The 14,143-nt window shown below is 40.6% G+C and overlaps 1 long non-coding RNA gene across 1 annotated transcript; it reads left to right on the forward strand.

Moving 5' to 3' along the window:
• Positions 1-7,030: 7,030 nt before the first annotated feature.
• LOC139070687 (uncharacterized) lies at positions 7,031-13,591 on the forward strand. Its single transcript, XR_011521167.1, has 3 exons — positions 7,031-8,485; positions 10,345-10,392; positions 13,152-13,591. It is a non-coding gene; the product is annotated as an uncharacterized lncRNA (long non-coding RNA).
• The last annotated feature ends 552 nt before the right edge of the window (positions 13,592-14,143 follow it).

A 14,143-nucleotide genomic window follows, 5' to 3' on the forward strand; every position in this document is an offset into this window, starting at 1 on the left:
AATATTATGATGTGTACTTTAACATTGAGCTGCAGGTCAACGCTGCGCCCGTGGAGAGTTTCCTCTATCAGACGCAGCCGCGCAGTGGTCCGTGCGTGTGCCAGGAAATGACAGCTTCCTCTCCCTAGCCTTGTCCAGGAGCTGCATCAGCGGATCTGGAGGAGGAATGAGAAAGCGTGCACGCTGAGGGAGAAGCACTGCGCGTTCTCGTGTGTGTAACAGGTTCAGCTGCAGCATAAAGCCCTGCAGGAGAACGCAGAGTTTCAGAGCGCAGAGGTTCACGCAGCACCGGACAGATCCGCGCTACCTGCTGCTTTCAGGGCTTCTGGGAAGGTGACAACTTTTGAGACCAGAAGAGGCAGAGACACGTTTATTCAGATTATTAAACCATCATCTGAGGGATTACTCTCGATGTTTTTCTAATCTCAACCATGTCGATGTTAGTGGGAAGCGACGGCTGCGTCACCGGGAACTGCGGCGCTGTCGGGTGATATAGCGGCGCCTTGCGCTACCGTCATCATCATCATCATCATCATCATCATCATCATCATCGTCGTCGGCGTCGCATTTAGTCATTTTTTCTAAAAAGTTGATCAGAAATCGTGTGAAGAGCGAATCGCGCGCTGTTCCTATCATCTCCTTTTCGGGATCCCGAGAGTTTTCCATTTTCGTTCTTATTCACGTTTTTTAGTTTTCCTTTTTCCCGTTGTTATCCTGAAGTTTTTCAATCGTTTTGTTGTCTTTGGTTTGTTGTTCTTGAGAAGCGCCTCGTGATTTTATCTTGATAGGCGCGTCTTCTTCATCAAGTAAACGGATTATTTCAGGATAACGGATCGCGCGCCCTAAACTCGGCGCACCCGGATGTGGCAGGTTCTCAGCTGCCTGAAGATTCGGCTGATAACAGAGGTCTGCACGCGCAGCCTAACGTGGAGATCGTCACCAAACACCATTTCAAATAGGAGTGTTTTCTGAAGTGCATCGTAGAAAAGGTGAAAATTTCTGTATCTGATCAGCAGACTTCCAGAACCAAACTCTCTTCCCCTGATGGTGTCCATGACGCACCAGCAAGCTGAAAGTCTAAATGTGACAGAGAACGAGCTTTGCTGACATTTACAGTGAACTGATTTATGGTCCGCCTTCCTGGGGGAGGAACTTGGGTTCTCGGCCTGCAGGAGAGCAGAGGACTGTTTCAGAGTTTTGCGCACAGCACCCAGCTGGCACATCAGCGCTGCCTGTTGCGTTCAGGGTTTCTGGGAAGATGAAAACTTCTGAGACAAGATGAAGCTGGATTTTATTTTCCTTTATTAAACCATCAGCTGAGTTGTTCTTTTGGAGGCTTTTTCTATCTGAATCATTTCGATGTTGTTGGGATCTATGCGACACACTCCAGAACCATCAGAACCCACCATTCTCATGTGGGTTGCACTTTTTTTTATTTAAATTTTTTTATTCATAGATCACAATTTACCGTTGTTTACATTTGTAATAACAAACATTCAAGAGTTGACAATTAATTTACGAAAATAAAAAAGACAGAAAGATAACAAAAGAAAAAACTAAAAACATACAAACATAACATTTGGGGATCTGCTGCGTCTAGATTGAAATTATGAAATAAATTGATATTCTTGGTTAATTTGTTGTTCTTCTTTTTCAAAATTTCAATGCTGTTCCAATATTTCATAAGGTCTGTCATTTTGAAGTTATAAAAGGAGGGAAAACTTCTGAAAAATCATTTTATGTAAATAATATTTAGCTAAAATAATGATCAAATTAATTATATTTTTTCATTGGATGATAGATGAGGGTTAGGAGTATTTCAAATTTGCTTAAAAATATCTTTTGTAGCTTTTTGGAAATATATTTTTGTAGATGGAACCAAACTCATGTTACATGAAAACAATCAACACTGGGTTGCACTTGCTGGGTTCCCTATAGGAAACCTTTCTGATTGGCTTAATGAACTGACCTATTGGAGAGTTTACTATTGTGTGAAGAGCTTGAGACGACTCTGGTCGTGATTAGGCGCCATAGAAATAAACTTGAATTGAATTGAGACAATTTTGTCTGTGTTAAAAAGTCTCTTATATACAAAACACACAATATAAACACACTATCTTGGACCGGATACATGACAGGATGCCACAGAACAGCGCTACGCCCTCTGCTGTCCTGGCGGGGAACTGCTTTGCAACACTCCCCAGGAGACCGACAGGAGACGTCTCCGTCCGTGTGTGCGTGTCTCTCCCTGTTGGAGCTGACGAGGAAAGTATAAATCCAGCTTAAGCGTTTACGTGTTTCCATGGCAACGGCATTAGTGTTTTACCACTTTTCAAACCAAAATGTCTCCTTTGGACGTTCTTGTGTCATGTTCGGTTCAAACAGCAGAAGCTTTGAGACTTCAGGACACGAGTTCATTACTTGTAAGAAGAAAAGTTGTGTTGCTGCTTGAGTAATCCTTCATTCATGCGTTACAAAACTACTGTTGTGAGTTCCGGTGTTCACTAAATCACACGAAATGTGCAAGTTGTTAACGAGCAAGTCATGCGCACAAAAATATAAGAAACAAATACATAAAATCTAAAAGTAGGTTAGAAACGTGATTAGTGATCCCACGTGATCTAGTTTCAATTGTGCCCCCCCCCCTTCCAATGACAACGGCACTACCAGTACCCACGCACGCAGACGCTGCGGGACGTATACCCTTTGATCGTGCCCTTTGATGACATCACACCTTAGAACTCATTCGACTAGGTGACACGTCACACAGACAGTCTTGCACAGTAGACCTCTCTGACGTCCGGATTTACCACAAACGTTACAGCTAGGATCATGTCTGAACTCACAGAGAACATACTCTCCGTTTTTGTGGATTCTTCTCAAAAGAAGGATTTTTATGAGAACCGTGGGAAAAATGCCACGGAGCTAAATTCATGTGCTGATTTAAAACTCAATGCAGCTGGTAAACATTCAAACAGCCGCCTGCAAACTAAGACAGCGAATCGTTTTCACAGTTTAGAGGACTCTTCCCAAGGGGACGAAGAGTCAGTCAGTGGAACAAACGAAAATCCCGTTTCTGCTTTTAAACCCAACATGTTCGTTAAATGTGACGATGAAATTGGGAAGACTGAAGGCAATCTGCGGACTGCAAGTCCAGAAGACTATTATGGTACCAGTGAAACAAACGCCCCCACGCCAAAGCCAGCAGCTGATGTTAAACTTAATGCTGTGATTAATTGTTTGAATGGAGTTTACAGCAGGTTTAATAGCAATCAGCAGCCAAATCAAAAAGAAAGCCAGGAAGAAAGATTAGCTAAACACGTAAAACTCCTGGAAGAAGAAATTCTCAAACTCAGAGATCGTTGTAACACACAACAGAAACAGATCCAAGATCACAAGGATGAAAAGCAAAAGATTAAGCGAGAGAAGTCATCATTAGAAAAGCAGAAACGCCAGCTTGAAACAGCAAAGTGGAAGGTTGAACAGGAGCGGCGACAAGTGCACAAAGAGAAAGAGACGTTGTGTAACGAAAAAAATACACTCGAGGACATCAAGCTACAGCTGAGAGAAGAGACCGAACTCCTGGAAGAAGAGAAAAGATTATTTCAAATTAAAACTAAAGAGTTTAAAAAGAGAAAAGCAGATGAAACGTTACACGTAGCTTTGGCACGTCTGAGGGAAACGAAAAACCAGCCTGGCACCACGAGATACCTGGAAAAACCTAAAATACAGTCAGAGACCATGGATCGTCTAGACCAACATCTGGACTTTTTTGAAGATTTGAAACAAACATTAGAGAGAAAGCAAAGCCAATCTGAAGGAGCAGAAGACTCCGACACATCCAAACATCCAGACGAACCGTTCGAAGACATTAAACTACAACTGGATGAGCTGAAACCTGACCCAGATGTACAATCACATCTGGATGATCAGAACTTGTACTCAAGCGTGATGAAACGTCTAGATGAACATATGGACTTCTTCCAGGACCTTCAGCTACAGTTAGATCAAAAGCAAAGGCAGTCTGAGGAAATAAACGACTCCGACACATCTAAACATCCAGATGAACCGTTCAAAGACATTAAACTACAACTGGATGAGCTGAAACCTGACCCAGATGTACAATCACATCTGGATGAACAGAACGTGTACTCAAGCGAGGTGAGACGTCTAGATGAACATATGGACTTTTTTGAAGATCTTAAACAAACATTGGAGAGAAAACAAAAACAGTCTGAGACCACAAAACATCTGGACGAACCTCAAACACGGCCCGAGACCTCCAGACGTCTGGACGAACATTTTTGTGAGGATCATAAACAAAAACTAGAAGATAAACGAGAGCAGTGTGAGGAAGTAAAAGACTCCGACACATTTAAACTCCTGGATGACTGGTTGGAAGAAATGGATCATCTGGATGATCAGAAACCAGACTCAAACATAGCAACACATCTGGATGATCAGAACTTGTACTCAAGCGTGATGAAACGTCTAGATGAACATATGGACTTCTTCCAGGACCTTCAGCTACAGTTAGATCAAAAGCAAAGGCAGTCTGAGGAAATAAAAGACTCCGACACATTTAAACATCCAGATGAACCAGATGAACCGTTCGAAGACGTTAAACTACAACTGGATGAGCTGAAACCTGACCCAGATGTACAATCACATCTGGATGAACAGAACGTGTACTCAAGCGAGGTGAGACGTCTAGATGAACATATGGACTTTTTTGAAGATCTTAAACAAACATTGGAGAGAAAACAAAAACAGTCTGAGACCACAAAACATCTGGACGAACCTCAAACACGGCCCGAGACCTCCAGACGTCTGGACGAACATTTTTGTGAGGATCATAAACAAAAACTAGAAGATAAACGAGAGCAGTGTGAGGAAGTAAAAGACTCCGACACATTTAAACTCCTGGATGACTGGTTGGAAGAAATGGATCATCTGGATGATCAGAAACCAGACTCAAACATAGCAACACATCTGGATGATCAGAACTTGTACTCAAGCGTGATGAAACGTCTAGATGAACATATGGACTTCTTCCAGGACCTTCAGCTACAGTTAGATCAAAAGCAAAGGCAGTCTGAGGAAATAAAAGACTCCGACACATTTAAACATCCAGATGAACCAGATGAACCGTTCGAAGACGTTAAACTACAACTGGATGAGCTGAAACCTGACCCAGATGTACAATCACATCTGGATGAACAGAACGTGTACTCAAGCGAGGTGAGACGTCTAGATGAACATATGGACTTTTTTGAAGATCTTAAACAAACATTGGAGAGAAAACAAAAACAGTCTGAGACCACAAAACATCTGGACGAACCTGAAACACGGTCCGAGACCTCCAGACGTCTGGACGAACATTTTTGTGAGGATCATAAACAAAAACTAGAAGATAAACGAGAGCAGTGTGAGGTAGTAAAAGACTCCGACACATTTAAACTCCTGGATGACTGGTTGGAAGAAATGGATCATCTGAATGATCAGAAACCAGACTCAAACATAGCAACACATCTGGATGATCAGAACTTGTACTCAAGCGTGATGAAACGTCTAGATGAACATATGGACTTCTTCCAGGATCTTCAGCTACAGTTAGATAAAGAGAAAAACAGTCGGAGGCAGCAAGAGACTCAGACACATTCAAACATGTGAGTCAACAGAAACGGTCTGAGATAGTGAGACATTAATATAATAAAGGGTTGGGAGGAATAATACAGCATCTGGAGGATGTAATGAAACATCTAGATTAGCTTAGATTCCCTAAAGCTGCTCCCTTTAGACCTACCGATGAACAGGCTCTACAGAAATGAGTGAGTGTATTATTAACTGTAATATTTATTCATACAAGGAGCAGTTAGCAGCAAGCTCCCCTCTCAGCAACACTTAGTGTGTATTCAGCATCAGTCTTTTTGCGTGGAGTTAGCATGTTCTCCCCACGTATTTTGGGGTTTTCTCCGGGTGCTCCGGTTTCCCCCAACAGGCCAAAAAATGTAGGTGAGTCATGTTTAAATTGGTACGGTACTTTTTTGTTCTCTGCTGGAAATATTTGACAACATTTGTGCGGTTTTTGAGGAAGTTTGGTGCTGGAGATGTGGGACCGCATGGAGTTTTTGGAACAGAGCAGCATCCATGAAGTCTACCCAAACAAACACATTTGTATTTGAGATCACTATTTTTCATCTTCTGGAAAAGATGTCGACAGTTGAGCAACTTGGACAAGAACTGGAAGAAATGAAGAAGCAACTTACTGCTACGACTGAAAACATGAACAAAGTGCTGTCTCAACAAACCAAACCTCAGCTTGTCATATTCTCCCTCGCAAGGACAGAATTCATCCACCTGTCACTGGAGCCAGACTTGCTGATCGAAAGCACAAGGCTGAAATATTGAGACAAGCTAAAAAACATCAAGAGCAAGTCACCCCCTGCCAGATTCTTACTCAACTCCAACTTCATGTTTGAAAAATGCAACAAATGCTGTTGCCTAGCAGGCCGAGAGGGCGGAGCCTCTAACAAATACACACGCTCAGGACATTGTGACATCAATCTGGGATTTTCAAAAAAAAAAAGAATATTAGAACCAATAAAAACAAAGATGTATCTCAGTAAAAGGAGTGAGTTTATGGAATAGCCTCGAGGATAGATTAAAAAATTCATGCTCGTTGAAAACATTCAAAAAGAGTTTTAAAAATAATGCCTTACGTAATTACCAAGTGCACCAAAATTAGTTTTGTCACACGTTTTATACCTCTTGATTGATTTCAATTGTTTTTGTTTTATTCATGTTTATATCTCTTGATTGATTTAGTTGAAATTAGGATGATGCATGTAATAATTGTATTGTTTATATGTTTATTTACTTTTGATATTTATGACAATGTTGATTTTTTTTGTAATGAATTAATGGGTAGGCTTAAATAAGTTTAACTTCAGCCTTTTCGCTCATAAATTATATCTAAAGAAACAGTTTAATTTACAAGAGGAATTTGTACCTGTGATGATTATTATTATGTTCTTTATTAGATAATTATTTTCCTTTTCATGTGTTTTATATGTATTTGTTATGACGGAAATAAATGAATGAACGAATGAATAATGTACCATCTAACATCTTAGTGTACCTCTTAGCCAATAGCGATGGCAGATTTAAATTCAAATGCAGTGCTGAGCTTTTGCCTGACGACGGAGCATCGCTGACAGTTTTAGGGAGAAGATTTAAATTTTAACTAAGATGCACTAAAGTGCCGAATTATGGACTACATCTGTCTACAGCACAATTGGACACTCATTTATATAGTTTATCAGGAAAAAAAATGGTGATTTGAAGTGACTTGCTCTTTAAAGATACTGGTGTGTACATCAATGAGCACTTGACTAAGAAAAATGCTGAAATTGCTAAAAATTGTCGAAGTCTCAGAAAACAGAATACAATTCAATCAACATGGTCAAGAAATGGGAAGGTATTAGTGCGATTAAATGGCTCGCCAGAGCAGGCGAAGGTGGTTGTGATAAGAAACCTGACAGAAGTGGAGAAACAGAACTGATGGAAATGGTAGAATCTCTCTCTCTTCTCTTTATTAAATGACAAGTTTAAATGTTTGTATGGAAGGTGAGAGTGACTCCTCTGATAGTGAGGATTCTTTAGATGGGAATAATATTGAGAAATTATGTTTTTATAGTTTGGATGAATATTAATTTTGACAATGGTACTGACCCTGAAAAAAACTTGTACAATGATTTTCGAGTCAATTCTGATTATTATTCAGAAAATTTGAGTAATGTTAATTTGGAAGGTTTCTCTATCATACACTTTAACGGTAGGAGTCTGTATGCCAATTTTCTACGTATCAAAGATTATTTAGAGTCATTAAAACATAAGTTTCATGTTATTGCTTTTGTTGGGTAATTTTATCAATCCAGGATTACCTTAGGGACAGTTTTAATGCACGGGGGTTATAGTAATCAATCAATCAACACCAATACCAATCATAAACAATCAATATAGAATAGAACAGAATAGAATGCCTTTATTGTCACTACAGTAATCCCTCGCTACTTCGCGGTTCGTTCATCGCGGATTTTTTCTTTGGAGCATTTTTCAGGGGGAATTCGCAGATTCGCGGTATTTTTCACTGATTCGCGGTATTTTTCTATGCGAAATATCAAGAAATTCTTTTTTTTTTTCATCAATTTCATCATAAAATGCACTTTTTGTAATAAAACTAAAAAATAAACAAGTAAAAAAAATTTTTCTTGAGTTTTACCCACAAAAAGAGAATGTGATCATACGATAATTCAATATAGTACTGTATGTCAGACAGGTCAGCTGGATTCGGGAGTTCTTGTAGGGAGCGTGGTTTCACAGACGCGGAAGTGAGAGCGTCGGTGAAACGCCGGCTGATCTAGGAAACCCCCGAGCGTTCAAGCGTCAACGACGTGACACGGAAATGCCGGGCTTTCCAGAAGTAAGTAAGATAACTTACTATGAGCTGATAGTTCGTTGGATTGATCGGTAGGTTGGAAACTCTGATCATGAATCTGAAGAAACGATGACTGAGTGGTGAGCTGGAAAGGCGACTTCCGTTTATAGCCGCGGTTTGTGACGTAGGTGCGACGTGGAGGGAATCCCCGCGAGGGGCATGCTGGGAGTCCCTACTTCGCGGATTTTCACCTATCGCGGCCAGGTCTGGAACGCATCTACCGCGATAAACGAGGGATTACTGTATACAGGTGTAAAGTGAGATACAGAGCATTTCCTACTCAGTGTAACACAAACATACTTGGGGGGGGGGGGGGGGGGGGCTTCTGCAGCGCTATGTACATATAGATATATAGATGTACATATATAGACTATGCAAAGGGGAGAGGAAATGAAGACACACCAAGCAAGGGTCTCAGTTCACTCTCATCGGACCGGAAGTCTTCCAACAGCATTTATTGAAGAGACAGGACTAAGAAGGCAGGGCCTTCTTGAGTTACAGACTTACACACACACACACACACACACACACACATCACATTCCAAAACTACTTCGTTAAGGCGGAAAGCTGTTTAACCTAGGGAGTGAAAACAAGGTCACATTTCCTTTATACAAACCCAGGTGCATTTATTCAACAGGCAGTTTCCCATGGGAGTGTTACTGATAAAACCGACTCGCTTGGTCTGCCAGAAACAGCTCAAAGGTCACTTCCTCTCCGTAAAGGCTACAGGATGAACCCTGCCTTTAGTTATTCTTAAGGAGCACCAGATGTTTTAACAGTCAAGAAATTAAGCTAAAATATCAATTTTTACCTAACAGTCCTCCCTGTAAATGCTGGGTTCATCCCCTATAATTGACAGTGTAATAAAACAACAGTAAACTCCTCTCTTTGCTGCAGGAGCGTGTACCGTACCAGAGCATGTGTCATCAGCCTGTTTACCATAGATTACACAGCTTATAACCAAGCAAATCATGACTAGGATAAAATTAACAGGTGCAAGACATTTTAACAAGGGCTGATACCAACTACCAGTAGTCAGCCAATTCATTACGTTCCAGGGTCCTCCAGTCCATTCTTTGGATTGCAGGAAGTTGCTAGAGGGGGGAAGTTAATGTAAAACGTTAATGTATGCAGCTCTAACTGTGGCAGAGCTGAGGTCAAAGGGCTTGCCCGTGGACTGGAAACTGTAGTTTGAGCAAACAACACGTTCTCACACCCTAAGCGTCAGAAGCAAATGCTTGGTCACTCACTTTCTGCGTCAGATACCAACGCAGAAAGTGTCCTTCTTCGTATATATGTGACAAAAAGGGGTCTGCGTTGATTCTAATGCAAATCCCAGCGCAGCGACACAGTGACGAGTTGGGATGTTCTCTTGCGCTGCACTGAACACGCATTTTTCCCCACCGTTTGGATAACTTTTTGCGTTTTCGTCTGACATCTGTGGAGCCACATTTAAACATGGACTTTGCGGCAGCTTGTGCTTACATTTATATAAATTGTGTGGACTTCTGAACGTGACCACGAGTCATCTCTACGTCATCGATGAGAATCGATTTATTTACAATACAGTTAGAAAACACCGGCATGTTTATTTAACTGCTCGAGACAACAATTTTCACTTATTTGTCAGCAGTAAGCTGTGTTTATTACTTCTTTGTTGCGTTATGGCAAACATAACAAACTACGTTTCCCACAATGCTCGGCTGCGGACAGAGAACGAGCATCTTTTTTACCTAAAGAAACGAGACCCGTGTGTTTCCGTTGTTTCTGCAACAATCTCGTACGCGTGGCTGTGAAAGCTCTGCAACAAAAATGTTAAATTGTTATTATTTTTATTTTCAAGTCCCCCATGGATGTGACAGAAGAGCCACACGGTTTTCCATTTATCAAGGTAATACAAAAACACCGTAACTGTTTTTTTCCTTAGGGAATGCATCAGGCTCAGCCGTAGAGCTCAACAACACCTCTGTCTATGCTTTCTGTCAGCCGATTGCCACGGACAGCTTTGTTTTCATATAGTAAACTTGTAGCAGACTTTTAGCGTGGCATAGCATCTTTGTTTATTTTACAACAAAATCAACCATTCGTCTCATCACACAAATACCAACGTGCTTCTGTTAACTCCTGGAAACAAATTCTTCCTTTTTTGATTTGTGTCAGGCATTCGTAGGCTTACTGAGTTGTACGTTTTCCTTTAATTCACTCATAGTAGACGTACTACATTTCCCATAACCCTTACCTTCTGACGCCTAGCCTCCACCGCTAGCTTCCAAATTCTAATCACTTCAACGTGAAATTATGTATTTTGGTAATTTCATCATTTGATTCAGTGTTGTCGCACTGTGTTGGCCAGATAGTAATATTTTCCTCGTTTTAAAATAAAAACAGTTTTCACAGTAGAAAGTAGCCAACGTGCGTATGACGTCAGACGTCATTACAGCAACATTCACGCCTTGGCGCGTCCTTCCTTCATGGCCTTTTGGCTAAGATCGTGTGGCTTCCCTCTTTTCGGTAAGTCAAATTAAATCGACATATATAAAATTTATTATAAAAATAGTATAGTTAGCTAATTCAGATACGATTTTATTGAAGGATGGTACAAACATTATTTCATGACAAAAAAGTAAACACTTTTTCAGAGCATAACTATTAAGGCTAGTACTGTCAAAGTAGCCTAGTAAACTAGACCGTCCGTTTGTCTTGCTAGGCTACTCCCCCTCAAAATGTAGCTTAATAAATGTACCTTCTTTCAGGACATTTGCCCAATTAAATTGTCAAAACGTCCATAATACAAATACAAATATTAAGAAGAAGACTTATTTAAAATATGCATTACTTAAACTGCATACATTTTCAAAATTATTGCTAGCTCATTGTTTCCCAAACAGAGGTGCGCCCCCTGGGGGGAAAGCGGTGCATTTGCAGTAGGATGAATAAAAAGTTGAAAAGTAAAATGTTAGGATGCTGCTAGCATAACAAGCAGGCTTTCGACGTGGCTAACACAAAAATACAAAGATAACCAGCAGGCTCACACCAGTCATTGAGAAGATGAGATATGAAATATGTCATTTTTGTCTAAATAAACCTTTACAATTTTAATTTTCCTTTTTTCATGGAATTGTTTGTGCACTAAAACCGATTTTGCACAGAGACATGTTTTTTGTTTACTTAGAGCTGTGGTTAGTTTATTCTGATTGCCGTTTATTTTATTGTAATCTTTAGTTTATTGCTGTTACTTTTCGTTGTTCAAAACGTCAAGAATGTTTGCGATGTGTAATAAACTGTAATGTAGTTAGAAAATGAGATTTGTGTGTTTGGAGCGTGTTGGGAGGCACAGAAACAACATTTAAAATCAAGGTGGAGCCATGTTTGGTAACCACTCAGCTAGCCTATTATAGTCTTCAATTAATCTATTTTAATGAGATAAATTATAACAAAATGGCTTGTAAAAGTCTAGTTCACACATTTTTATGCATTTCTGTTTTTTTAACTGGAATATGGGAGTTTTTTGTTCTTGTAAATCTTTAGAAGTAGGCCTATTTGGACAATTAGTCATAACTTATATTTACCACATGTTGTCACTCTTTTCAGACAATGACGAAACCCAAACTTTTCAACTGCCCCTCCTGTGGGGGGAGTAATCGCACCTGTGGGCACTGTCTCACCACCCTCCAGACCCCCAGAATAAAGCTGGGCGTACACTGTGCGACTTTTTCACTCGTAGCACTCGGCTTCAGCTCAAACTGTACAACTGCCTCGCAGGGCAGATCTCACGAGTCATGTGCTCACACTGTACGACCCAGTTCTCGGATGCGACCTGACTGCTCACACTGTACGTCTGGTAGCAACACGTCGGCCCTAAAAATATGCTAAAAATAGCCGTTTTTACTCAACACGTCAGACTTTTTTGTCTTGTTTTGCCTGTTGTCCTTCGGGAGTGCTGCAGGAGGACACACAGGGATTTATGGGGGTTGGATGAGGAAACGAAATAAAGAAAGTAAATCTGTGTTTTGTGATCAGTTTAATTTGACATGAACACGACAAACAGGCTTTCTTGACAATCTTTGTGAGTAAAAAAACGTGTAGAAATAAAAACGAACAGCGTGTGTTATTAGGGAAATAGCGAGTGGCGTTGATGCAGGATTGCGCATGCGCCGTGAGCGGTTCTGTTACTTTTTGGGTCGCAGCTGCTCGCAGCGCCGCTTCAACAGTGTGATACCCTCACGAGGGACGAGCGACATTTTAAACACGCCAGAAGTCCGTGCGACCTCACGACTGCTGATCGGCAGTTGGTCACGTGGTGTTAATCGCGTCTCGTAACCCCCGTACACTACACGACCGCTCGGCGCAAAACTCGCCCCGATGTCGTGGATTCTCGCACGACTGGAAAATCGGCTCAAAAAAGTGAAAAAGTCGCACAGTGTACGCCCGGCTTAAGACAGCAACAAAGCCGCATCCAGGCCTGTGGATGGGCCTCAAAAGTTAAACAAAACCGCGATGCTGGCCGAATTCTGGGTTCAGCAGAGCTTTCTGTGAGTTTATATGACAGTACTGCGGTGAGAATAGTTAAGGGGGAAAAAATCATAAAAGAAATTTGAGAAGTGAGAGTAAATTTTTTTATAATTGTAATATGTTTTTTTTTTCTTTTAGGTCCTAAAACTACAGGAGCTGGGGATGTGCTCTGTCCCGTTTGGGAAAGCAGGGCAGGAATGGTCAGTTGAGAGCAGATTTGCTCCAACATTTCCCAGATTTGGACTCGGTGGGCCAGGACATTCTGAGGAAAATGAAGAAGCTCTACGAGCATCTTCTGAAAAGTGAAATGACTTGTCATTTATTATTTCCCTATAACTAAAGTGTACTTTAAATAAACGTACAATGTGAGTTACAGTCGCTATGTTTCCTAGGCTTTGACTTAACAATATGATAAAAATGTAGTAACACTATTTTAGTAAGCCAAGATTAAACTGTAGCTTGATCACAGTTTTAGTTAAGTTAGTATTTTCTCACACACAGAAGACTGATGCTTAATAAAATTATTGTAAGAAGAAATGTCATGTACATCCAATCAAATGAACCATTTTAACTCTTTACTACACGTTTTAAATTAATGTGTTTCATTGACGATGAAAAGTAGAGCACAAATTACTGGACAGTATTATGCTTCAACAATCTTCCCAGATTAATTTATGAATTATAATTCTATTTTTGTTATCACCATAAAGCCCACTCTCACTGTGAAGTAACTTACACGTAGAGTGGTTGTCAGTTTTCTAAACCATCTTAATCAGCAATATTTTGTGGCTATTGCCAAATTTCTGAGTGTAAGACCATGAGACATGTCCAATGGAGAAAATAGCTAAATGACCGATGTTTATTGCAGATGTTGTGGTTTAGTCAAAAGATATAAATATAAATATAATATTTAATTTGCCCGATCAGCTTCTCTTACTGATTTTGAACTTTCTTACGGGGAGGACCCAGCAGGTGTTGGTTAATGGTCAGATTTCCCTCCCATTAATGTCCAGCACCGGATCTCCTCAGGGATGCGTTCTGTCCCCCCTGTTGTTTATCTTGTACACAGACAGCTGCAGGGTCACTCAGAACAACAGGTTCTTGGTTAAGTTTTCGGACGACACTGTTTT

Source organism: Nothobranchius furzeri, chromosome 7 (genome assembly GCF_043380555.1).
Source record: "Nothobranchius furzeri strain GRZ-AD chromosome 7, NfurGRZ-RIMD1, whole genome shotgun sequence".
Classification (NCBI taxonomy): Eukaryota; Metazoa; Chordata; class Actinopteri; order Cyprinodontiformes; family Nothobranchiidae; genus Nothobranchius; species Nothobranchius furzeri.